The sequence below is a fragment of the Nuphar pumila genome, chromosome 15, assembly GCF_984573655.1.
Source record: "Nuphar pumila chromosome 15, dmNupPumi1.hap1.1, whole genome shotgun sequence".
In the NCBI taxonomy this organism is placed as follows: Eukaryota; Viridiplantae; Streptophyta; class Magnoliopsida; order Nymphaeales; family Nymphaeaceae; genus Nuphar; species Nuphar pumila.
In genome coordinates this window covers 13296354-13322418 of record NC_143263.1, presented here as the reverse complement: position 1 = coordinate 13322418, position 26065 = coordinate 13296354, and the positions used below count along the sequence as shown (strand labels likewise).

Here is a 26065-nt window from a genome sequence, read left to right as displayed (position 1 = left end):
AACAGGCACAGGTGAGCAAGGTACTTCAATTAGAGCTGGTTTGGCATTAGCCGACCTAACCCAATACACACAACAATAATCACATTTGGATTAAAAAAAAAGCCAGGCCCAATTAGCTAATTCTGCCAGGTCTGAGGTCCAAATATTATATTGCCCAGACCACTGGATTGGGCTTTTATAAACAGCCCAAATCTGACCAAGGAACTGATCATGATCCTGTTAAATTCTGAGTAAATTACCCAAAAGATGGGGAATCAATTAAACCAAAAACTCCAGCTTCTTCACCCAAAAAAAAAAGGTTATGGAAATTACACACTCAAGTCCAGAACCATGGATCAGGTCCGACTGGGTGCAGATCCAGACATGGTATAGTTGCTTCAAAGTTGAATCCAGACCCAGACCTGACCCATTTGGCCCAAGTCCAATCCAATAACAGCCCTAATTTCCACGAATATACTTGGTTTGATGTTTTAGGTGAACAAACCAAAACATGAATCTTGTCTTTGTTTTTCTCTATAGCTATCTTACCAAAATCCCCGGACTAATTAATCAGTACTCTATTTCAAAGCATCTGCAGGTTTCAGAAAATGATATTTGTTGTATTATGATCTCTCCCCCCTTCTAGCAAGATCACTCTCTCTATTTGCTCACTGCAAGAATCCTTTTTAGGTAGAGCTGGTAAACAAGAAAAGCTGCTCACAAGGATCAGGCTGAAATCTATTTTTGGCACAGTATGCAATATAATTAAAGATATGTATGAAGGAGTAGTAACCAATGTCCGCACTTGTGGAGGGGTGACAACCAATTTCCCGATAACGGTTGGGTTACATCAAGGATCTGCTTTAAGCCCTTTCCTATTTGCAATAGTGATGGATGAGCTTACGAGATCAATTCAAGAAAATGTACCGTGGTGTATGTTGTTTGCTGATGATATTGTTTTGATTGATGAGTCTAGAGCTGGGGTTAATGCTAAGTTAGAATTATGGAGACAGACATTGGAAGCTAGAGGTTTTAAGTTGAGTAAGAGTAAGACTGAATATATGGAATGTCGGTTTAGTAAGCAACGAAGTAGTGATGGGAGTGTAGTGAAGCTTGGTGAGCAAGATATACCGGTGAATGATTATTTCAAATATTTGGGATCCATCATTCAAAAGTATGGAGAAATTGATGGAGATGTAAATCATAGGATAAAGGTTGGGTGGATGAAATGGAAAAGTGCTACTGGAGTGCTGTGCGATCGTAGAATGCCATTGCGGTTGAAGGGAAAGTTTTATAGGACGACTATTAGACCCGCTTTACTATATGGTACGGAATGTTGGGCTGCCAAGAGACATCATATTCAAAAAATGAGTGTAGCTGAGATGCGGATGCTTAGATGGATGTGTGGAAATACAATAAAAGATAAGATTCGGAACGAAGAGATACGTAAGAAGGTAGGTGTTGCACCCATTGAAAATAAGATGCGAGAGAATCGTTTACGGTGGTTTGGACATATTCGGCGAAGGCCTAATGATGCTCCAGTTAGAAGGTTGGAGAAATGAGAAAATATATTAGTTAAAAGAGGTCGGGGTAGGCCTAGGAAGACTTGGATGGAGATGATAGGAAAGGATATGAATGCTTTGAACCTCACCGAGGACATGGCGTTGGATAGAAATGATTGGAGGAAAAGGATTCATGTGGAAGACCCAAAATGAATTTCTTTTTTGGTTCATATCGCTGACCCCAATTGTTTTGGGATGAAGGCGTAGTTGTTGTTGTTGTTGTTGTATGCAATATAAATGAAATCTCTCTCCCTCTTTCTCTTATATAAAATTACTAATAGGTTGTGTTTCTAAACGTGGAGATGATTTTTATGCAAAACTCAGGCTCAGCAAGAGCTTGAGGAAGAAATCTCAAACAGGTAGGCCAAGTGTCAAGCAACCTTACGGCTCTGAATTGCAGAGACTGCATGCATGTGTTTGGTTCCACTAGTATGCTTGCAACCCTATTTTTAGGTTTCAACAAGATGGACATTGGCTGCCATTCTTTGTGATAGACAGCTAGCAACACCCCATCCAAGGCCCTACAGAATTTATTGGAGAAGATGCATATAGATCTGAAGAAAGAAGGCAGGATACATGAAGATTACTCCATTATTATTTCCATGGGCTTCAACATTATTTAGGGTTGACATCATACACCAAATTCCTAATTATCTATCACTTTTCAGGTTTTTATTTCCATTACTACTATTTTAATCTGAATCATAGTCACCTATATCGTTAAAGGTAATTTCTTGGCGAGGGTATTTCTCGGAGAGATTTTCAAAAGTTGAATATATCGGGAATATGTCAGCAAGATATAAAAAAATAAATAAAAAATCTAAAAAATAAGTAAAAATATAGAAAATATAAAAATTAAAGAAAACTAAGATAAAGACCTTAAAATAGACAAGATAAACTGATAAATGAGCAACTAAGTTAGCAGCTAACAACTAACAAACAATCTCCAAAATGCCCCTTTTAAAACCCTTAAAACATGTTTCTACTTTTATTTCCTATTTTACCCTTCAAAACTTTTTAAAACTCCACGTTTTAAAGTTTTGAATAATCCGAAAAATGCACTTTTTTCAGAAACAGTCCCTAACGACACTCGATTTGGGGATTTTCTCAAATCTCACCCAATAGTTGAGATTTTTTGGAAATCATTCAATTTTTATTAATAGTAATTTTTTTTGTTTTTAAAATCCTCCATTTATCATATTTTTTGAAAACAAGATCAACAACAACAACAACAACTACGCCTTCATCCCAAAACAATTGAGGTCGGCGATATGAACCAAAAAAGAAAATCATTTTGGGTCTTCCACATGAATCCTTCTCCTCCAATCATTTCTATCCAATGCCATGTCCTCGATGAGGTTCAAAGCATTCATATCCTTTCCTATCATCTCCATCCAAGTCTTCCTAGGCCTACCCCGACCTCTTTTAACTAATATATTTTCCCATTTCTCCATCCTTCTAACTGGAACATCATTAGGCCTTCGCCGAATATGTCCAAACCACCGTAAACGATTCTCTCTCATCTTATTTTCAATGGGTGCAACGCCTACCTTCTTACGTATCTCCTCGTTCCGAATCTTATCTTTTATTGTATTTCCACACATCCATCTAAGCATACGCATCTCAGCTACACTCATTTTTTGAATATGATGTCTCTTGGCAGCCCAACATTCCGTACCATATAGTAAAGCGGGCCTAATAGTCGTCCTATAAAACTTTCCCTTCAACCGCAATGGCATACAAGATCGTTTGAAAAAAATTCACGAAATGTGCAAAACTCGTCGATTTGATTTAAACCAAATCAAACCAAATTTTTATGCCAAGGTCACTTTTTTTTTAAATTATAGTGATTTTTCCAAATTCTTATCTTTAATAAATTTGTTTTAAAAAAAAAAAAGCAAAATCTGAAAACAGACGCAGTTTTCTGTAGCGATATTTATCGCCAGAAATATAATTTGCCGAAATATTGAAAATAGCTGATAATATCATGATATTTTATGAAACCTTGAAATAGCTGATAATATCACGATATTTTCAATATATCGGCGATATCAGTGACTCTGATCTGAATAAGGGAAAGCTAAAGCATAAAATAGTTGACCTGATGACTATATGTGATACCAGATCAGTAAGTATGCAGGCCCATTAAGATATACACCGCATGGAGAAACTAGAAGTGCTTTGTTCCAATCTATGTTTATCTGCTGTGGCTCTTTATTTGATTACAACAGAAAAATTACTCAGAAACTAAGCCTTGCATTTTATTGGATTATAACAGAAAAATTGGCATCCAAAGAGAAAGCATTTTATTTTCAAAACCAAGAAGGTAATTTATAAAGCATGTTAAGAGGGATTAACAAGAGGAGCTTGGTTTCAGTAGTACAAGACTGGTCATTTATACCAAGCAGATAGAACAGAAAATGATTATTAGAGTTGTTTAGAATATATAGTTGAAACAATACTTGATTGCCTTGTTCCTTAAAAACCATCCCCAATAAAAGTTTGCCAAATGTAAGGGGGTGACAGCTTTTTCCTATAATCCTTCCCTTTCCTGGACATGGTGGCAACACAATGTTGACTTGACTTTGAGATCCTATATGTAGACACCCTGTCACCACTCATACAGAATCAACATTATTATACAAACAGCATGTTGTTGTTAGTTATTATCCATCATTTTATGCTGAAAATCAGGTTATGTAAAAAAACTTATTGTGCTGAATTTGATGTTACTACCAGCATACACTCATTTTATAAAATACAGATATTGGACGAGGACAAGATCTAGTTCTATCATTGCTATAGTTCATTCATGATCTCCTTCCTGTCTTTTAGGCTCTATTTCACCTAGCTTCCGATACTAGAACCCACTTTTTCTAGTAAACCATCTCATCACAATAGTTAACATGCGTGTGAACATCATAATTGCAGAATATATCACTCCAGCATTCCTGAAATTTCACACACTGAATATTTTAGCTAGTAATTAGAAGAGAGAACTAGTTAGATATTACCAAGCTTCGCATGTTCGGATCATGCAATACTCCATAAGCAGCCCATCTTGACCAGGACTCCAGTACAATTCCATCATATCCCATCACCCTATATAAATAGTCACCAAGAAAATGAGTGATGATGCACACAAGGTAATTAAACAACTGGCTGCATCGGATTGTGGGTGGCAGTACTACAAGATATCAACAAGTGGAAGTAAGACAAGGAGAATGGATTTGGAGAAATATTGAAAGAAGGATAACATACTCGCACTCTTTTAGTATGAGATTGATAGCCTTATCCCAAGTCTTCTTTCTCAACATCTCATTAGGAAATGCCTCTAGAACCACTCTAGGTAATACCTGCAAATATGAAAACACAACTTGCAATGCTTAAACTAGATCACCTCCACTTAAAGGTATTAAAAGTTTAGTTCCAATTGGTCATGTATGGTGCAAGTCATGTAAAGATATTGTGTATTTACTTTTAGTACAAATGATAGGCAGGATGGTTAAGAATAAAGCAAAAATCTCTAAAAGTAATAGAATTACCATATCAACAAACAAGAAAATAATTGCACTTGCAAAAGACATTGCAAAAATGACATTACCAGCGGATGTCCATTGTTTTTTACTTCAGAAACCCAACCAATGTCAGCATTATGCTGTCCCACCAGTAGCAATTTGGACCCCTCACTGTGAACAAAAGAACATTCAGTACATAGGAAAAGGTACTTCCATACAAATCGGGAGCACAGTTATTGTGAGACAGACCTCTTTATCTCATACCACACAGGTGAGACATGTGTGAACTTTGAACTAAAACTTTTTGCCATATCATATCCTTTGGAATTCCTGCACAACAAACTACCATTATTACCATATTGCAAAGGGTTCATGAACATTCTCAAAAAGACTTGCACTTTAGGCAAGATATGCATTCCAAATGAGAAGTAAAAATTTCCGTAACAAAATGTCTTCAAAGATGAACTATGGAGATAATGCAGTAAATGCTTTCAAATGGAGTAAAATACATACACCTTACTTCTAACATCTGCAGATATAACAATAAAGTTACAGGAAACATAAGCAATAATAGATTGATGATAGACAAAAGTGACATGTCAGATGGTGCATAGCATAGTAAGAAATGAAACTTCACACTGAAACCTCCATGAACAAGTCAGATAGACAATGTTCAGTCTTGAAGTGACTGATAGCATGTTGCTTTTCTCTAATGTAGTGGCAAGTGTTTATACACATCTAAACACTCTGAATGCCATTAAGGTTATCTCTCAGAAGAATTAAGAGAGAGAGAGAGAGGTTTTATCGAGAAAATGGAGATATTTTAAATAATAATAATTGAAAAGATAGAAAAATAAAATGATGAACTTAATGGAAAATATCATGTTCATAATGCACTTTTAAATTTTATAAAATATTGCAATATTTTTCAGTTCATATCAATTCTGAGAAAACCTACAAAACCATGATAAATTCAATTTATTTTGAGAGTTGGTGAATGTGTGAGAGTGCACATTTGTGCATGTGTGATTTCGTGTGCACATGCATGTGTGCTTGTCTTGTTAAATCACTTTAGGTTGAAGCTAAGAGTGCTTAACTAAGCCGAAATCACCAATCTCCTTTCAGCATACACAATGCTACTTTAAAACACCCCCAAACCCTTGCTTAACCCCACTTGCTCACCCCTCTCCCTCTCTGCACTCTGTTGCCCACCTGCATGCCAGAGATCCCCCTGCCGAAGCTACACTGCTTTCTCCCTCTCGCCTCTATCCCTCACTGTGCTCCACCTCTTCTTCCTATCTACCTGCCAGATAGACCCTCTTCCCACCGTGCCCTATACATGTTGCTCGACCCACCATCATCTTCTCCACCAGAGGCAAGCACCTTAGAGAAAGCCCACTGGAGAGAGCGCTCTCTTCACCGTGCCCTCTACCTGCTGCACGATCTGCCGTCATCTTCTCAACCAGAGGCAAGCTCTATGAGTACTACTCCGACTCAAGGTCTCTCTCTCTCTCTCTCTCTCTCTCTATTGGTGAGCTCTGGCTAGGTGTTTGGATAAGTGGGTGTAGTGTTTGGGTTATCCTTGTTTTGTGTTTGTCGTAATCTTTTAGATTCCAATTTTTCTTGTGTGGGAATTAGTACCATGTGTTGATGCAGTGGGATCGTATTTTTGCTTATGCTGGGTTTTCCTTGTTTTGTGTTATCTTTTGTATTCCAACTTTTTTTTGTGTAGGAATTTAGTACCATGTGTTGGTGTAGTGGGATCGTGTTTCTATTTATGCTAGGTTTTCCTTCTTTTGTGTTTGTTGTTATCTTTTGTATTCTAAAATTTTCATGTGTAGGAATTTAGTATTGTGTGTTGGTGTAGTGGATCTTATTTTTGCTTTAGGAAAAATGCGAATTTTATTCACAGTGGTTTGTAGTAATACCATAGTTTGCAATTTTTTTGTTCTGTTTTAGTGTTAATTGTCTTCTTTGTTTGCTTTCTATATTTTTACATGATAGAGGGGACTTGGTTGCTTTGGTTATATTTGTTCAAGTTGTGTTTAATAAACTTGCTCGTTGAGGAGACCGAATCTTTGATGCTAAGAAGAAAGATGAGGGTAAATAAGGAGAAGAATGATATAGTAGGTTATGTAATATCGCATATTTTCACACTTAGTTAAATTTGAGATAATTTGGCTAAGTATAGAAGAAAAATTGTTAGATTCTCAATTTTAGGCCGATGCCTTTGAGTCTGGGCTTGGCCCAGATCTCATTGTCAAGGCCTAAATGAGCCACTTAAAACGTGAGAAAAAGTTTTATTTTTTACTTTTAAATTCAAGCGAAATTCGGGTTATTTTTGGGCGAAATTCAGAATTTATATTCATGTTATATATCGTTGGATGCGTCTCAAAATTTCGAGCACAACGATATTTTACTTTTTTGAATTTGGGCTTTGGTTGACCCAAAAATCACATTCTTTCGAAAACAGATAAGTTTGTCGGCTCGGATTTGGATCGGACCGGATCTGATGAATTTGATCCAAATTAATATGGATCTAGACTCTATCCAAGACCCATATTAATCTGATATTGATCCAACTCAAGACCCATTTGGATTTTTGGAGATGGATTTGGATCTTGGATCCGAATCCAAATCCATGTCGATCAAATTTCTAACTTTAAATCCATTTTGCACCTTTAAATTGAAGTTAATTGGTGTTAAGAAGCCTCCCAAGTTAATATGGCAACTTTTGGAAGCTTTCAAATATTTATTTATTATTTAATATTTATTAATTAATTAATTTTATTCAATTCCGAAGTTTATTTTTTATGGTTGTTTAGAACTTCTTAATAGAGTCCCTATACATGCCTAAGAAGACTTAAGAAGGTTTGAGAAAAGACTTAAAAAATGAAAACTTTGAAAAAGTCAAAATAAGAGAGTTTTGAAAATTTTGGAAACTAAAGAATAAGAGTCTCAAACCGAGGAAACTCTCCATCTCCAGCCCATCTAGAAAGGGTGGGAGAAGGGGGGGGGGGGGGGGGGGGCTCAAAAAAAAAAAAGAGGAAGGAAAGAAAAAGAGAAAGGGAAAAAGAAAGAGGAGAGAGAAGGAGAGGAAAAGAGAAGAAGAAGAGGGAGATCAATTGATCTCTAGCCATCCAACGTTTTCACCATCAAATCCATATTTCTTTTCGATTTACAGTTAAGGTACGAGTTTCCTCTCTTGATTCAAGTGAGAAATTGAATATAGATTGGATTTTCATGCAATATTTTGATGAAAATCCATGAAAAAAGCGTGAATCCGAATATTTACTCTAAAATACATGGTTGGGGATTTACGAGTCCTCTTTATTGGATGTATTTTTAATTCTATGCGTCCGGTCAAAAAAAAAAAGAAATTTTGTATAAGTCTATTGTCATAGTAAAACATAACTTTATTTATTATAAGAGCTCCTTATTGGGTGTGTGCTCTATTATAAAAATTGATTCCCACGATTAGTCTAAAGTATGGATCGTTGGAGGCACGTAGCATGTGAAAGAAATTCAGTATCATGCATATTTCAATTTTTTTTTCAGCACAAGTATGTTAAGATTGGGTGCATATCTGAAAATAGGTTTAGTCATGCAAGCATACTTGGTTTTGAAATTTGTATATGGTTGCATACCAAGTCTATTTGAATGTAAATTTACCGATCTCATAATAAAGTATCTCTCGGATTGATTGATCCGATTTTCTAGTTTCACGTTTCCTGTGAATACTCGTGGCTACTCGACTGGCTGTGTATTGGAAGATCTGCATCAAATTCCACCCATAGCGTGACTGCGTTGATTCCCTCGTTGTTTTAAAGAACAACACGTCGGCACCCATTAACGTGAAGCTCCGAGGCTCTCGCGGCATCAAAATGGTATCAGAGCACAACTCCTCCTCCTTGATCAACGACATGACGCAAGAAGCGAGGAACGGTCCTACGAGCGGAAAGGCGCGAGAGAAGATCATGAAGCGGATACTCGACATGGTGAGGGAGATGCAAGAAGATATGCTACGCCTAGAAAAGGAGGTAGCCAGTTTGTCGAAGCGTATGGATGGATGCAAAGAATGGCTCGAGGCCATCGAGTCGTCTAGGAAGACGCACGCAACGTCCATGCTGAAAACGAGTGGTGGATTAGGCGTCGATGTTGCTGGTTTCGCGGATGTAAGAGCAGTCGATCCAATCCGGCCAACCTTCCACCAACCTGTCGTGCAACTGAATGGCGTCAAAGTGAGCCTGCACAGGGATGCTGGCCCACCTGTCCTTCTAAGACCGATAGTCTTCGTACCGGCCGGCCAGCCTCCGTTTTCGACACTGAATCCCACTAATGATGGTTGCCTCCCAAAGGGGACGATCGACGATGGGACCTCTATCGTTGGTTTGAGTTGTCCGACGGATCATCACTTGGAGATTGACGCTCATGTTGGAGGTGCTAATGGCATTGCTTTTGCTCACCCTAACAAACAACTCAGTATAATCATCTGTGGGGATGACAAGATTATCAAGGTGTGGGAAGCAGTTGTTGGTGCTAAACAGTTTACATTTGAGGGTCATGAAGCTCCTATCTATTCAGTATGTTCTTATGAAAGGACCGTGTTCAGTTTATCTTGTCCACTGCTCTTGATAGGGAGATCAAGGCATGGTTGTATGACAACATGGGTTCTAGAATTGATCATGATGCACTTGGTCGTTGGTATACCACAATAGCCTACAATGTTTTTGGGAACAAGATCCTGAACGGGGATTTCTCTATGGACGGTGAGCAGAGCCACTATGCATCCGGGGCAGATATAGTGAAGTTTTCAGAAGGTGGTCCAGTTTTTGGTAAGTATGCTTGTATTGTTGGTATTCTAGCCAAACCCTTAAGACCGCGTGCTGGAGGGACATAAATTCAGCTTGTGCTTCCATGGGGTACCATAGCAGATGGTATAAACTGTCAATTTCAAAACCAATCTACAGGCTTTGATTTGGAGTCGTCCAGGAATATCGCTATATGTTGCTTATCGTCAATGTGTTTGATTTATATGCATATCGTGGTGACAACAAGTCGTTAGAGCCGACTTCTTCCCAACCAGGAGAGAATGATGCAGAGCAGGTCCGAAACGTCTCAGACGTCACAGACCCAACAACAACATGAAGAACGATCCGGGTCCCAGACTGGACCCGAGACCCGAATCCATCAGACGTCTTTAAAAGCCCTCTTTTAGGGCTTCGTGGAGAAAAAGAAGAAAAAATATTCATATTGCAACAACCTTTTACTTTTCTCCTGTTTTCTTTATTTTGATTTTCCTCTGTCACGTCAGTTTTGCAACAACCCTTTATTTCTTTTTGTTATTACTTCCTTTCTTCCCTATTGTTTATTATTTCCATTATTTCTTTTCAGTTTCACGTCAGTCTTTGCAGCCTTTCTTCACTTTGTTTATTTGGTATTCCAGTCGCAAGTTTCAGTTTTACTTATTACCTGTCATATTCATTGTGCTCCCTTACCGATCTCATAATAAAGTATCACTCGGATTGATTGATCCGATTTTCTGGTTTCACGTTTCCTGTGAATACTCGTGGCTACTCGACTGGCTGTGCATTGGAAGACCCGCATCAATGTCCATCCATAGCATGACTGCGTTGATTCCCTCATTGTTTCAAAGAGCAGCAACACGTCGACACCCATTATCGTGAAGCTCCGAGGCTCTCGCTGCATCAGGATTGTAAAACTGTACACGCATGTATAACTGAATGAAAGTATGTGTATTCATGCATACGTGAATTGTTGTGTTTTTGCATGGGTTAATGTTAAAAAGAGTAGGTTTAGTTGTATGCTCTATGACGATTATTTGTATACAGAATTTATGTGAAAACTGAGTGTAAAACTCAGCATGTGCACGTATAGACTACAAGCGAATCCGTCTATATATGCATATCTGGAATGTAATTCTGCATAAGTGTGCTCACTTGTTAGTGAATCTAGATATACAAGTGTATCTGAATGGAAGATTTCATGTACATACATGATGGATTTCATACATGCATACCTGTGTGATAAACCGGCACACACATACATACCAGAAAGCATGTATATATTGTTTGAGGCATTAGAGAGAATGAAAGCCTAAGAGCTAGTGAAACTGCCGGATCGGAAAAATGTGGTGGGATGCAAATGGGTGTATAAGAGTAGATGGTTCAATAGAAAAATATAAAGCTCGACTTGTGGTAAAAGGGTGTAGCCAACAATATAGGATAAATTTTGCTGAGACGTTTGCCCTAGTTGCTCTTATGACCACTATTAAAACCTTGTTAGTGTTAAAATACATGTGCATACATATATATATTAATATATATATATATATACAATATACCTGATAGAGGTATTTTAATTTTTTTACATAGTTGTTTCTAGAAACAACTATTTTAATTAAGTAGATTTTTGTTTTTTATAATTTTTAGCTTTTATTTCTTGATATTTTCTCTTTTTCTTTAATAGCATTGGAGGCCCCATCGTTGGGACCCCCAATGGTCATAAATATGACCGTTGGGGGCTCCCAACGACTCCATATGGGAGCCCCCAATGGCCTCTCACTACTCTTCTTTTGTGTATAAATAGGGGTCTTCACCCCTTGTATTGCATGGCATTCCAAGGCTCTCTCTAATAAAGATTTTATTTCTTTTCATGCTTGTGTAACCTTTTTAGGCTTTTGTATTGTCCCTTGTGGACTTCTTGTAGTTCTCTTGTGCCTTAGTGCTTATCCACTATTGGACTTTGTGAATGCTTGTGCATTCTTGGGTTATATTTCCGCATACTTCATTATATGGTATCAGAACAAGGTTCTGCCCTTGATTTTTTTTAAAACTATCCATTGATAGTTTGTGATTTGAAAATTGCTTTCACTCTTTTTGCTCATCCTTTCTCTAAGTCACTATGGAGAGTGGGCACAAGATTGATCTCTCCTTCAAGCTAAACAACACCAACTAAATGATGTGGGCATCCGTCATGGAGAACGACCTCAAGGGCAAAAAGCTTTGGGGATATATAATGAGTTTCATTCCGGAACCACAACCCAAACTTACCAAAATGGAAAGAGGACAAGAAAAAGCTCTAGAGGAAAATGCGCGCACCAAAGCCATTGAAGATCACCAATCCAAGATTGAGGATTGGGAAAGTAAACATGCAAAAATACTTGAATGGTTTATGAACAACGTGGAGTTGAAGATTTGTGCCAAAATAACCAAATTCCGCAAAGCAAACGAAGTATGGTTCTTCATGAAAGATATGTATACCCAAAAAGACCTTGCGAGACAATACCATTAAGCAAGGGAACATGAGCGTTCATAATTATTTTAGCACACTTAGCCCCTTGTGGGATGAATTGTCTCTTCTTGAACCCAAATGGGTTGCAAGTGAAGATGTTGAACTTAGAAGAGAACAAATGAAAAAAAAATACTTTTTCTAATTTTTACATGGGCTTAGGCTCAAATATGAATAAGTTAGATCCTCTCTCCTTCATAGATCTAAGCCTCTTTCCTTAGAAGATGTTGTTGCCAAAATATGCTAAGAGAAAACTTGTTTTGGTATGATAAAAGGAGATGAAGTTTTAGCTGTGTCCAAACCCGACAAACTTATAAGCCTCCACACTTTGGGAGGCAAAATGACTATTATGAAACTATAGGAAAGTCATTTGCCATCATTGCCATGAACCGGGACATATAAGGCCAAATTGAAACAAGTTAAATGAAGCTCCTAAAAACAAAGTTGCTTTCGTCGAAGAAACTACACCAAGGAAGGAAGAACCAACCAAAGGAAAGGATTCTTTTTCACTTGCTCAACTATCGGAGGACTACAAATTCTACTCAAATCTCCATCTACATCGAGTGTCGCAATTGCCTCTTCCTCTCCTCCAGGTATGTCTTCTTGGATCCTTGATTCGGGGGTTTCTTTTCATATGACACCTCTTGAGAATGGTTTATTCGAATTATGCTCTAATTAAAAAAACCTCTTATATTTCAACTGCCGATGGAACATCTTTACAAATTAAAAGTGTTGAAACTTTAATTTCTTCTAAAACCTTTTTTGTGCCAAATGTTAGAGTTGTTCTACAACTAAATCTAAATCTTCTTTCCATTTCTCAAATATCCGATCATGGATGTAGAATCTCCTTCTCATCTAAGGGTTGCTCCGTGCAGGATCTCTAATCCAGGAAGCTGATCAGGCAAGGCCATAGGAAAGAAGATCTCTACTACATGAATTATTTAAACCTTCTTACCAACTCTTTTGTAATTATGTCCAAGATAAAAATATTGAAACTTGGCATAAAAGACTTGGACATCCCAGCTTCTCTAAGATGTATCATTTTTCTTTTAGAAAAAAAATTGTAATGAGAAAAATTTTGCTTGTAAGGATTGCATTTTTGGAAAAATGAAATCCACTTCTTTTCCAAATGAACCTTAGTTTCTAAGAGGCCTTTTGAATTAATTCATTCGGATGTTAGGGGACCTTCTCCCGTCATATCAAAATGAGGATACTCATATTATGTGACGTTTATTGATGATTTTACTAGATATGTATGGATATACTTTCTTAGTTTAAAATCCGATGTCTTCTCATTCTTTAAAAAATTTCATATGGTTATCAAAAATCAATTTTCAAGCAAAATCTCTATCCTTAGATCCGATTCGGGTGGTGAGTATTTATCAAATGAGTTTCAAAATTATTTAAAAACAAATGAAATTTGTCATAAAAGATCATGTCCTAGAACTCTCCAACAAAATGGATTAGCCAAAAGGAAACATAGACACATCTTGGAAACTACTAGGACACTACTTATCTCTAAGAAAATTCTGAAAAGTTTTTGGGCCAAAGCCGTTCTAACATCAACCTATTTAATAAATAGAATGACCTCATCATCTTTGCAAAATATATCTTCCTATGAAAAATTATTTGAAAAAATACCCGATTTCAATAGATTAAGATTTTTTTGTTGCAAGTGCTTTGTACTTTTTCATAAAAGAGATAAATTGTCTCCCAAAGATATTGAATGTGTATTCTTAGGTTACGGAGAAAACAAAAAAGGATATAAATGTTTTGTTTCAAAAAATAAGAAACTATATGTTTCTAAAGATGTAACATTATGAAAATGGTTTTGAGAAGTCCAAAGACAACAATGAAGTTGAATATATCTTTTTATTTGATCTTTTACCAAAAGAAGAGTTAATCTCTAATGATAATTCTTTGAATGATGAAGGGGATATTCTCCTAAATATCAATGAAAATGATAATGAAAATATTGAGGAAAGAATACATATAAGTGACGACATTGTTAATAGACCTATACAAACGCATATCTGGCGTGATAAAAAAAATCCTATAAATGCTTTAGAAAAATATTCCCAAGGTTCAAACTTAGAGAAAACTTCTCTTAGGAGATCCAATCGTATTTTCAATCCCCCAAATAGGTTTGTATCCTACGACACATTAGCACCAAAATATAGATCATGCCTAATTGCATTACATTCATTTCATGAACCATCCTATTATAACGAAGCATAAAAATCTTTCTCAATGGGTTGAAGCTATGAATTTAGAACTTAGTGCTCTTGAAAAATCTAAAACTTGTGAGATAACTTTGTTATCCATAGGAAAGAAATCTATAGGATGTAGATGAGTTTTTAAAGTTAAGACTAAGAGTGATGGGTCCTTAGAATGTTATAAAGCTAGATTAGTGGCTAAGGGATATTCTCAAGAATATGGTATTGACTACGAAAAAAACATTTGTCTCTGTTGCCAGAATGACTAGTGTTAGGACCCTCATAGCTATAGCATCTATCAAACAATGGCCCATTTACCAACTAGATGTAAAAAATGCTTTTTTGAATGGTGAATTAAGTGAAGAAGTAACTCCGCCTGTGTATAATTGTTTAGTTATACACTGTCGGTCCCAAGCCTGGATAAAGGAGGAGGGTTGCGGTAGGCCAGTGACAGCCAACATAAAAACTTAGTCACACCCTATGTGTAACGCCCCGAAATTTAACCCAAATTTTTAGGGATTTTTTTTTTTAATCGGAGACAACTAATAATTCCCGGGTTAAGCATTTCAGAACGATACAGGAAGGTAAAAGCAAACCACACCATTTATTTCCAGTTCAATAATAATAAAATCCAACATCAGAGTTTTCACATTGTGAGTCTCAAAACAAAAATCTCAATCTGAAAGAAAGCAGAATCGCCAGGGAACAAATAGATCAGGTCTTGGTCAGCGCCTCATCCCGCATCGCTCATAGAACTACTCTTCTCCTGAAAATGATAAAAATTATAGGAATTAGACTACCACGTCTAAGTAGAGAAACTGTATTCTTAATGCAGGTAAACCATGGACCTAGTATGTGATGTGGAATTTCAGCTTATTAAGAAGTACACAAAAAGACTATGTAAAAGCAGTAACAGACGTATATTTAAGCATGCAAACAGATGAGGCAGCAGTTATAATTAAACAATTAAAGCATATTCTACAACAATAACAACAGTGATGCATAACATTCATGTAGCAAATTATCCTATGAATCTGAGTATCTCATCTCTACACATTTCAGGACTTCATTTTATTACAAGCTCAGAACATCCTGGAAAAATATAAACATGTCTCTCTAGAACTCCACTCACTGTGATACCTAACATGTTCTAAGTGATGTTTATCTTTTCTTATCCCGCGGGTACACACGGGCCGAGGCAACCATCACAGAAGAGAATGTTCGGGGGTATATTATTCAACGGTGTTTTATTAACCCGAACATTCTAACTGTGATTGAAATCCCAAGGGAGCGGCCAGTGACCGAGAGAACCTCCCAAAGGCCAAAACAAAACAGGATGCATCCCTAACTTCTGCAGAAGAACAAAGAGCTACCACCTAGGACATATTGGTAGTCCGCCCCCCCCCCAACTCCGAGGACTGGGGACCAACGAGTTGCTTTACGCTCGAACAAATAAACACGTCCCCGGAGTCTTGTACCACCTACCCTCTCCAAGGTAAGCCCGAATCTGAGTGGGTTAATCTTTTCATTTAGTTATTTTCCCGAAGTATGGGGCATTTCCCCAACTTCCTTCTGCTATCATAGCAGTAGAATTCCCAACCTGTCATTTTATCAAGGTGTATAAACCATCTAAATCTTTTTTTTCCATATTGATTGCTTAAACCCACTCAAAGTGCTCCGGTGCCTTTAAACCAGTCAAGCACGAATTACATTTAAGTTTCTTATCAGTATTATGATCATTATTCTAAATGCCTTGGTACTTTTAAACCAATCGGACACAAATGCCCCGGGATCTTTCACCCAGTCAGGCCCACAGAAATTAACCTTCAATTTCTCTCACCAATGTTGTTAACATTAAGTATATGCTCATTACCCAAAGTACCTACATCAGGTACCCAATCCATATTGCCCAATTAGGCAAGGTTTTCCAAGCAACCCCCTTGCGGGAAGGCACATATCCATATGTCACTAAGTACACCATCATATATTTGAACTGAATGTAACAACCGTAAACATATGCAGACTTCTGTATACGTTCAACAAGGGTGTATGTGGTCAGTTATCACAATTCATCTTGCAATTTTTCCATAAAGCAGAAAATTGGGAAAAAGTAAAACAATGCATAGATATCAATTTCATAGGCAGCTGGATAGTAACCCGAACATCCTCATAATAGAAAAAAAAACATTAAGTATCAGTTGATGTGTAGCTTTCTATGAAACCGAATGTCATCGTAATGGGCAGCTAACTATGTAGTGAGCATCAGATTAGTGTGAATTGAATGAAGTAGAGTATCCTCATAACAGGCACCATTTTGCTAACATAATCTAAAGTACGCATGCCATATTTCACAGACTTGGTTAAAATACACAGACAATAATAATAACATAATTAGGTACCCTATGCCTAAAAGAAATACATGAATTTCCATTTCAGTTTGGCCGCCACACAGCCTACATTAAGCATGCTCTGTTCACAAAAATAACAGGCACTATTCAGCAACCATAATCTCAAATAAGTATGCTGTATTTCTCAGACTCATGCCAAAATACACAGTCAAAAATAAAACATGATCAGATACACCATGCCTAAAAGAATTAAATGTATTTCAATTGCAGTTTGGCTACCACACAACCTACATTAAGCAGGCTCTGTTTCACAAATTACACATACGCAGGCCAACATAGCTCACAAGAAAGGGACTACTGAACAAATGCAATCAAGGAATGGGACCCTTCCCCAACTTATTCAGCTAAATAAAAGAAAACAGAAACTAAATGCAATCACAGAATTAAAAACTGGATCTGCTGGCAATTTAAATTTTCATTGAACCCGACTCAAAGCAATGCATCATGAATCGTGCAAAAAAAATGATACAGATTCTCCCCTCCCTTTTATCCTAATTTTGTCCCTAAGCACACACTGAACCGACCTAATTTTCTTTCGATTTGGCCAGTGGCATCGAATCCGATCACATCAGTGAGGCAGTGATCAAAGATTCTTATAATTAATCAAACTGTTCTTTAAAAACCTATAGTTTTTCCCATGTTTTCTTCTTTCTTCTGTTCTAACCTAATCTTCCAATTAAATGACCCTAACTATTAAGAACCCATATCCTTAATCAGCACAACCAATCCACGGTCTACTAATCTCGTTAAGAGCCACTGTCCTTACTCTGCAAAAATGGAAATTGAGGTACTAAATGTGAAGGGTCATACTGTACACCCTCCCCTAACAAGATTAAGCAAGAATTCTGTCACATTCAAAGTCCCCTCATTTTATTTCACGAACCCCCCCCCCCCTTTTTGAGGTAGGTGTTCCCGTGTGATTTTGGGGCTGCATAAGAGCCGACATCACCCCCACATTGCAGAGCTCGAAGGGGAAAACCCCTTGCCAATCGACCGATTTGGGTTTTTGGAAAACCCACACCCCACCAAGCCCATGACTGACCTGAAAAAAAATTACAGACCCTACCATTTTCCGGCGAAGGAGTTGCGGCAGCCACGCAAGGAGGTCGGTTGGCGTCACCCGACAAAGCTTCGAGCAGCAGTCCTAAAACTCGGAGGGCGATCCGAAAGTTAGAGAGAGATAGAGAGAGAGAGAGAGAGAAAGAAGGGGATAGCGAGAGAAAGGAGAAAGGGGTTCGGAGGTCCCTCTTTGTAGGAGGGAGGCCACCCGAAAAGGAAGGAAAACCTACCTTCCCGGCGGCTGCGTGTGCTCCCCCACCTCCCCATCTCCTTATGTGTTAGGGTTCGGCTGAACCCTAACACCCGATGTCTCGAGGGAGAAGGTTTCCCCCTTTCAAAAAGTCCCCCTTTTTTTTTTTTTATCGGGCAACCCATATCGGGTTGCCCTTTTTAACCCCTCTTTTCATTTAACAGGGTGTGGGTCGGGTCCGGGTCCGAACCACGACCCGCGATGCCGGATCCGATTGCGGTTTGGATCCGGGTTGCGTGGATAGCAGTGGATCCAGGGGTTGGATCCACTTGGGTCCAACAGTGGGTTTGAAAAAAAATATTATTATTATTTATTTATTTATATAGTATTACTAAAATACCCAAATATGCACATTTTTCTTTTGGATCCGCTAATGGATCCCAGGCCCAATTCACGTTAATTAACTAAATATATATATAAATATAATTTCTTTATGCTGCATAAAGTTTGCGGTTATTACATCCTTTTCTCCTAAAAAGAATTTCGTCCTCGAAATTTACCTGTAGGTGCTTACTCGAAAAGATTGGGGTACTTCTCCCGCATATTAGCTTCTGGTTCCCACGTGCTTTCGTCAATGCCATGGTGTTGCCATCTCACCTTAACGAGAGGAATGGTCTTTGATCTCAAGACTCGCTCACTTCGTTCCAATATCTCTACTGGTTTTTCTTCCATTGTTAGGTCTTCCCTTATATCTACGTCCTCATATTGGATGACATGTGACGGATCCTGAAGATATTTTCTTAACATAGATACATGGAATACATTATGTATCTGAGCATACTGAGGAGGTAGGGCTATACGATAGGCCGTTTCTCCAATCCGTTCCAAAATCTCAAAAGGTCCGACATATCTGGGACTCAATTTTCCTTTCTTACCAAAGCGAAACACACTTTTGGTGGGTGATACTTTCACAAAAACCCTATCCCCCACATCAAAAGTGAGTTCTCTGCGCCTTTGATCTGCATAACTTTTTTGTCGACTCTAGGCTGTGAGCAGTCTATCTCTTATCATCTTGATCTGTTGGGTGTAATGTTGTAACACGATTGGTGATTCTATCGACCGTTCTCCAATTTCGTCCCAATACACAGGCGATCTACAGGGTCTTCCATACAGAGCTTCGAAAGGAGCCATGCCGATACTCGCATGGTAACTATTATTGTAAGCATATTCGGCTAAAATAACATGCTTGTCCCACTCACCTTTCCACTCCAGCATACATGCTCGCAACATATCTTCTAGTGTCTGGATAGTCCTCTCTGATTGTCCGTCAGTCTGAGGGTGAAAAGCAGTACTCAGCTTTAGTTTCGTACCCAAGGCTTGTTGTAACTGACCCCAAAACCGAGAAGTAAATCGAGGATCTCGATCTGATATAATAGAAACTGGTACTCCATGCAGTCGAACAACCTCTCTGATGTATAAGTCTGCTAAGCTCTCGAGGGATTGATTTATTCGTATGGGTAGAAAGTGAGCCGATTTGGTCAATCGATCCACTATTACCCATATAGCGTCATGTTGTTTCCGTGTTTTGGGCAAACCCACCACGAAGTCCATGGTGATTTCTTCCCATTTCCACTGTGGAATCTCCATTTGCTGCATCATTCCACCAGGCTTCTGATGTTCCACCTTGACTTGCTGACAAGTCAAACACTTCGAGACATAACTTGCGACCTCACGCTTCATTCCATTCCACCAATACCCTCGTTGTAAATCTTTAAACATTTTTGTGCCTCCTGGGTGTATGGTGTACTTGGACCTATGTGCTTCACCCAATAGTTCTTCTTTCAACTTGGGATCACTAGGGACCCAAAGTCGCTTCTTCATCCAAATACTACCATCTTCTTTGAGTGAGAAATGTGAATTTTCTTGTTGGGCTAGTGACTTCAATTTCTCATATTGGGGATCCTCTTTCTGACCTTCAATAATCTTTGTAAGGATCTCCGGATGGGCAGATAAATTCGATAACTTGATACTTCCCACGATATCTGAGAACGGTTTCCAATCAATGAATTCCGCCACCAAATTCCACCCTTTTGTCAAAAGACTAGACAAACTGCAACCAGCTTTTCGGCTGAGAGAGTCAGCTACCACATTTGCCTTTACTGGGTGATAGGAAATGGTAAAATCGTAATCCTTTATAAATTCCAACCATCGTCGTTGTCGCATGTTCAACTCTTTCTGGGAAAACAGGTACTTGAGACTTTTGTGATCAGTAAATACCTCGAATTGTTCCTCATACAGGTAATGTCGCCATATTTTCAAAGCGAACACTACGGCTGCCAATTCGAGATCATGAGTTGGATAGTTTCGTTCATGAATCTTTAATTGGCGAGAGGCATATGCTATCACCTTACCATTTTGCATTAACACACATCCCAACCCAGTACCTGATGCGTCTGAGTAGACTATAAAACCACCATGTCCTGAAGGTAAAGCCAGCACTGGTGCGGTGGTAAGCTTCTTCTTTAAAATTTGGAAACTCTCATCGCACTTATCTGTCCATTCGAACTTAATTCCTTTCCTCAGAAGCTTGGTCATGGGCATGGCAATCTGTGAAAAGTCTTGAATGAATCTTCTATAATAGCCTGCTAATCCTAGAAAACTCCTGATATCGCTGATATTCTTCGGTTGACCCCAATTTAATACAGCTTCAACTTTAGCCGGGTCCACAGCGACTCCATCTCGTGATATGACATGACCCAAGAACATTACCTTCTCGAGCCAGAATTCGCACTTGGAGAATTTGGCGAACAACTGGTGTTCCTTGAGAGTCCCCAATACGGTTCTCAAATGTTCACGATGTTGCTCTACGCTTTCAGAGTATATAAGTATATCATCAATAAAAACAATCACAAAAGTATCCAAGTACGCTCTGAATACCCGATTCATCAAATCCATGAATGCGGCGGGAGCATTTGTCAGTCCGAATGGCATAACTACGAACTCGTAGTGACCGTACCGTGTTCTAAAGGCGGTCTTGGGAATATCCTCGTCCTTGATCCGAAGTTGGTGATACCCAGATCTAAGATCGATTTTTGAAAACACCTTAGCCTTTTGCAATTGGTCGAACAAGTCTTCAATGCGAGGTAGGGGATACTTATTTTTGACTGTTGCTTGATTCAACATCCGATAGTCTATACACAACCTCATAGAACCATCTTTCTTCTTTACAAAAAAAACTGGTGCTCCCCATGGTGACACGCTTGGTCTAATGAAACCTTGTTCCATCAACTCTTGGAGTTGTTTCTTCAGGTCCTCCAACTCTACTGGAGCCATACGATAAGGTGCTTTCGAGATCGGTGCCGTCCCAGGCAACAACTCGATATGAAAATCCACCTCACGCTGTGGAGGTAATCCAGGCAACTCATCCGGAAACACTTCTGGGAATTCACGAACCACTTCAAGTTCTTCTAATGGTGTGACCTTCAACTCGCAGGAGAATACATTTACTAGGAATGCCCGGCACCCCTGTCGCATATACTTCTGAGCCTTTAATATAGATACAATTCGACCCTTCACTGTAGGTCTAGAGAGCCGAAACTCAACCTTTGGCAATCCTGGTCGGGACAAAACCACTTTTCCTTGGCGGCAGAGAACATTGGCATAATGTTCATATAACCAATCCATCCCCAATATGACATCATATTCAGTCATATCGAGCAAGATTAGGTCAGCAGGTAAGTTCTGCCCTTCCAGTACAATTACGACATCAGGGATGTAGTTTACACATATCGAATTATATCCTATCGGATTATACACATATAATTCATGTTTCAGAGATTCAGTATGTGCACCAAGTAATTTTGCAAACTCTACGGATATGAACGAATGTGTAGCACCACAGTCAAATAGAACAAGTGCAGCACAGCCATTGACAAATACCGTACCTTGTACCAGATTTCCTTTCTCCAACTCCTCCGCAGTGGTGGCATATACTCGTCCAGGCACCCTCTTCTGTGCATTTTGCTGTGGTGTTTGCTGCGGCTGAGATGGTTGATGTTGCTGCCCTCCTCCGGCATTATGTTTCTGCATATCCGCCATCTTCTTGTGGCACTGACGGGCATAATGACCCATCTTTCCACAGTAGAGACATGCTCCGGTGTCTCTGGGGCAAGGTTGTCCGTAGTGGGACCGGTTGCACTTCTGGCACACCCGATTTTGTCCTTGTTGTTGCGGAGGACGATTTCCACCATTGTACTTTTGCTTCTTGTAAGGTGGTTGGTACTTCTTGCCCCCGTTGTGCTGCGGCGGACCGGCTCCCCGTTTTCCCGGTGTGTCCTTTTGACTCTTCCTTGATCGCTCCCATTCTTCATTCAGCATAGTAGCCACTTCAATGGCTTGTGCGAGAGTGGACGGCATATTTATCATCACTCGTGGTCGTAATCCGTCCTTGAGTCCGCACACATACCTAGTTGCTCTGACTTTATCATTCGCGAACAAATTTGGGCAATAACGCTCCAAGGTCCGAAATTTGGTAGTGTATTCCACCAAATTCATATTTCCTTGAGTAAGCTCCAAGAACTCCTGATGCTTCTGATCACGAGCGTACTGGGGGAAATATGTCTCTAAAAATGTCCGCTTGAAATCTTCCCATGGAATAGTATCCTCCCCGGCAAAGTGGATGGTTCGGGTTGTGTCCCACCATTTCTGTGCATCTTCCGTCAAGCGGTAAGTGCCGAAGTCCGTTTGCTTATCCTCGGGAACAGACAGAACCCGAAAAGCTCGTTCTGTCTCTGCAATCCAACTCTCGGCTAGTTCAGGATCGGCCTTGCCTGAGAAGGTAGGCGGGTTCAACTTCAAGAACTTCTCATACGTGATTGTGTTCGTGTTATGCCTTTCACTTATGGCTGCGGTTAACTCCGCCTGGTGGCGCATTTGGGTATCCATTGTCTGAGCCAGATTACCGAGAGTTTCCATCATGAAACCCCTTTGGTCCTGCCATTCGTTCGCCGTGCTCGAACTAGCCTGGGATCGACGATACATCTAATAACCATTTCAATACACACAGTTTTACTATCTTTGAATTGTAGCGTTCCTAAAATCATTACAGATATATATTTATACTTATATAGGAGAAACAATGTAATTATCATGACTACTAAAGTAAAATAAATAAAATATACTCACAGAGCGATCTCAGGATGTGGCATGACCGTAAACTTTGATTTATTGTTCCCAGGCTCTGATACCATAACTGTAACGCCCCGAAATTTAACCCAAATTTTTAGGGATTTTTTTTTTTTTAAAGCGGAGACAACTAATAATTCCCGGGTTAAGCATTTCAGAACGATACAGGAAGGTAAAAGCAAACCACACCATTTATTTTCAGTTCAATAATAATAAAATCCAACATCAGAGTTTTCACATTGTGAGTCTCAAAACAAAAATCTCAATCTGAAAGAAAGCAGAATCGTCAGGGAACAAATAGATCAGGTCTTGGTCAGCGCCTCATCCTGCATCGCTCATAGAACTAGAATTAAGTGAAGAAGTAACTCCGCCTGTGTATAATTGTTTAGTTATACACTGTCGGTCCCAAGCCCGGATAAAGGAGGAGGGTTGCGGTAGGCCAGTGACAGCCAACATAAAAACTTAGTCACACCCTATGAATATGAACCAATATGAGAATTTTGTTGGGGCGTTCCCTACTGAGCGACGTGCTGTACTCTATAGGCCCGGAGGCAGTGATAAATGGGCAAGGGTTGCTAGGTCGTCGCCCAGAAGCGACGCGTCACACCGACGCCCGGGTGTGGTGTCAAATAGGCAAGGGTTCTCTCACTTTGTTGGACGAGTGGGGGGTAAAGAAGATAGTTCAAGATCATAAAATTAGGTTAGCCACTTGGAACATAGGGTCTTTAACTAGTAAGTTGGTAGAGTTAGTAGATATTATGTGTAGGAGAAAGATGGATATTTTATGTCTACAAGATACCAAATGGGTAGGTGAGAAAGCAAAAGTGATAGAACCTTGGGGATATAAGATTTGGTATACAGGAAGAAATAGGAATAAGAATGGAGTATGGATTGTTATTAGTCGTGAGTTTATAGATAATGTAGTTGAGGTCCGTAGGAAGAGTGATAGGATTTTACTTATTAAATTAGTATTAGGTACAGATATTATTAATATTATTAGTGTTTATGCACCTCAAATAGGTTTAGATGATTTCATTAAGCATCAATTTTGAGAAGATTTAGATGGAGTAGTATAAGGGATATCTTATGGATAAAAGCTTTTCATCGGCGGTGACCTTAATGGACATGTAGGCATTAGTAGGGATGGATTTGAGAGTATCCATGGAGGCTATGGTATAAGAGAAAGAAACGAAAGTGAAGAAAGGATTTTAGATTTTGGTTTGTCCTATGATATGATCTTAGCAAACACTTGGTTTAGGAAGAGGGAGTCTCACCTAGTAACATTTAAAAGTGGGGTTAATACGAGTCAGATATATTTTTTTTTACTTAGAAAGAGAGATAGGGGTTGTTGCATCGATTGTAAGGTTATACCGGGAGAAAATGTAGCTACACAACATAGAGTCTTAATTTTAGATCTTAGAATTAGAAAATGCCGCAAAAGGGATAGACATAGGATAAATCCTAGAATTAAGTGGTGGGCACTGAAATGAGCTAAACAAGGAATGTTTATAGAGCAGGTAGTTAAAGAAGTTGATTGGTGTCTCGAGAAGGATTCAGAATCAATGTGGAATAAGATAGCGGGTGGCATGAGAAAGGTCGCTAAGGAGGTATTGGGTGAGTCTAAAGGCGGTGCACCACTAGGTAAAGATACATCATGGTGGAACGAGGATGTCAAATTAGCTATTAAGGTTAAAAGAGAGTGTTATAGAAATCTAAGTAAGAGTCGTGATAATGAGAATTTGGAGAAGTATATGATAGCAAAGAAAGAAGCTAAAAAAGTAGTTCGAAACGCGAGGGACAAGATATATAAGGAGGTTTATGACAAGTTGGATACCAAAGAGGGCGAGAAGGATATTTATAGGCTTGCAAAGATGAGAGATAGGAAATCGAGGGATCTCGGTATGGTTAGATGTATCAAAGATGAAACACAAAGGGTTTTAGTCAAAGATGAGGAGATTAAGAATAGATGGAAAGATTATTTTGATAAGCTATTTAATGGAAGTCATGCTCAGAATCTTGGAGACTTCTCCATTCTTTTTCATGAGATGAATCATGACTTCGTGCGTAAGATTCAAAAGAAAAAAATTGAAGAGGCTTTGAAGAAAATGAAATCAAGAAGGGCAGTTAGCCCAGATGGTATACTTATCGAGGCTTGGAAATGCTTGGGTGAGAAAGGTTTAGAATGATTGACAAATCTTTTTAACAAGATTTGGCAGACAAATAAGATGCCTAATGAGTGGAGGAAGAGTACTTTGGTGCCTCTATATAAGAATAAGGGTGATATACAAGATTGCACAAACTATCGTGGTATAAAATTCATGAGTCATACTATGAAACTTTGGGAGAGGGTGATTGAGTATAGGTTGAGGAAGGTTGTCATGATATCGGAGAATCAATTTGGTTTTATGCCTGAAAGATCAACTATGGAAGCTATATATCTTCTTAGACAACTTATTGAGAGATATAGAGAGAGGAAGAAAGATTTGCATATGGTTTTTATTGATTTGGAGAAGGCATACGATAGAGTACCTAGGGATGTTCTTTGGTGGACAATGATGAAGAAAGGTGTTTCTCTCAAGTACATTAGTATAATTAAAGATACGTACAAAATAGTAACCAATGTCCGCACTTGTGGAGG

At 38.8% G+C, this 26065-nt stretch overlaps 1 pseudogene across 1 annotated transcript in view; it reads right to left on the bottom strand.

Moving 5' to 3' along the window:
• The window catches only part of LOC149814556 (uncharacterized), an 87408-nt pseudogene that overhangs the window by 39978 nt on the left and 21365 nt on the right, over positions 1-26065 (bottom strand). Inside the window, exons 3-6 of the transcript XR_016428120.1 lie at positions 5309-5389; positions 5141-5230; positions 4803-4946; positions 4556-4643 (exon numbers count right to left, since the gene is read on the bottom strand). The product of XR_016428120.1 is annotated as an uncharacterized LOC149814556 (transcript). The remainder of the gene's footprint in view (positions 1-4555; positions 4644-4802; positions 4947-5140; positions 5231-5308; positions 5390-26065) is intronic.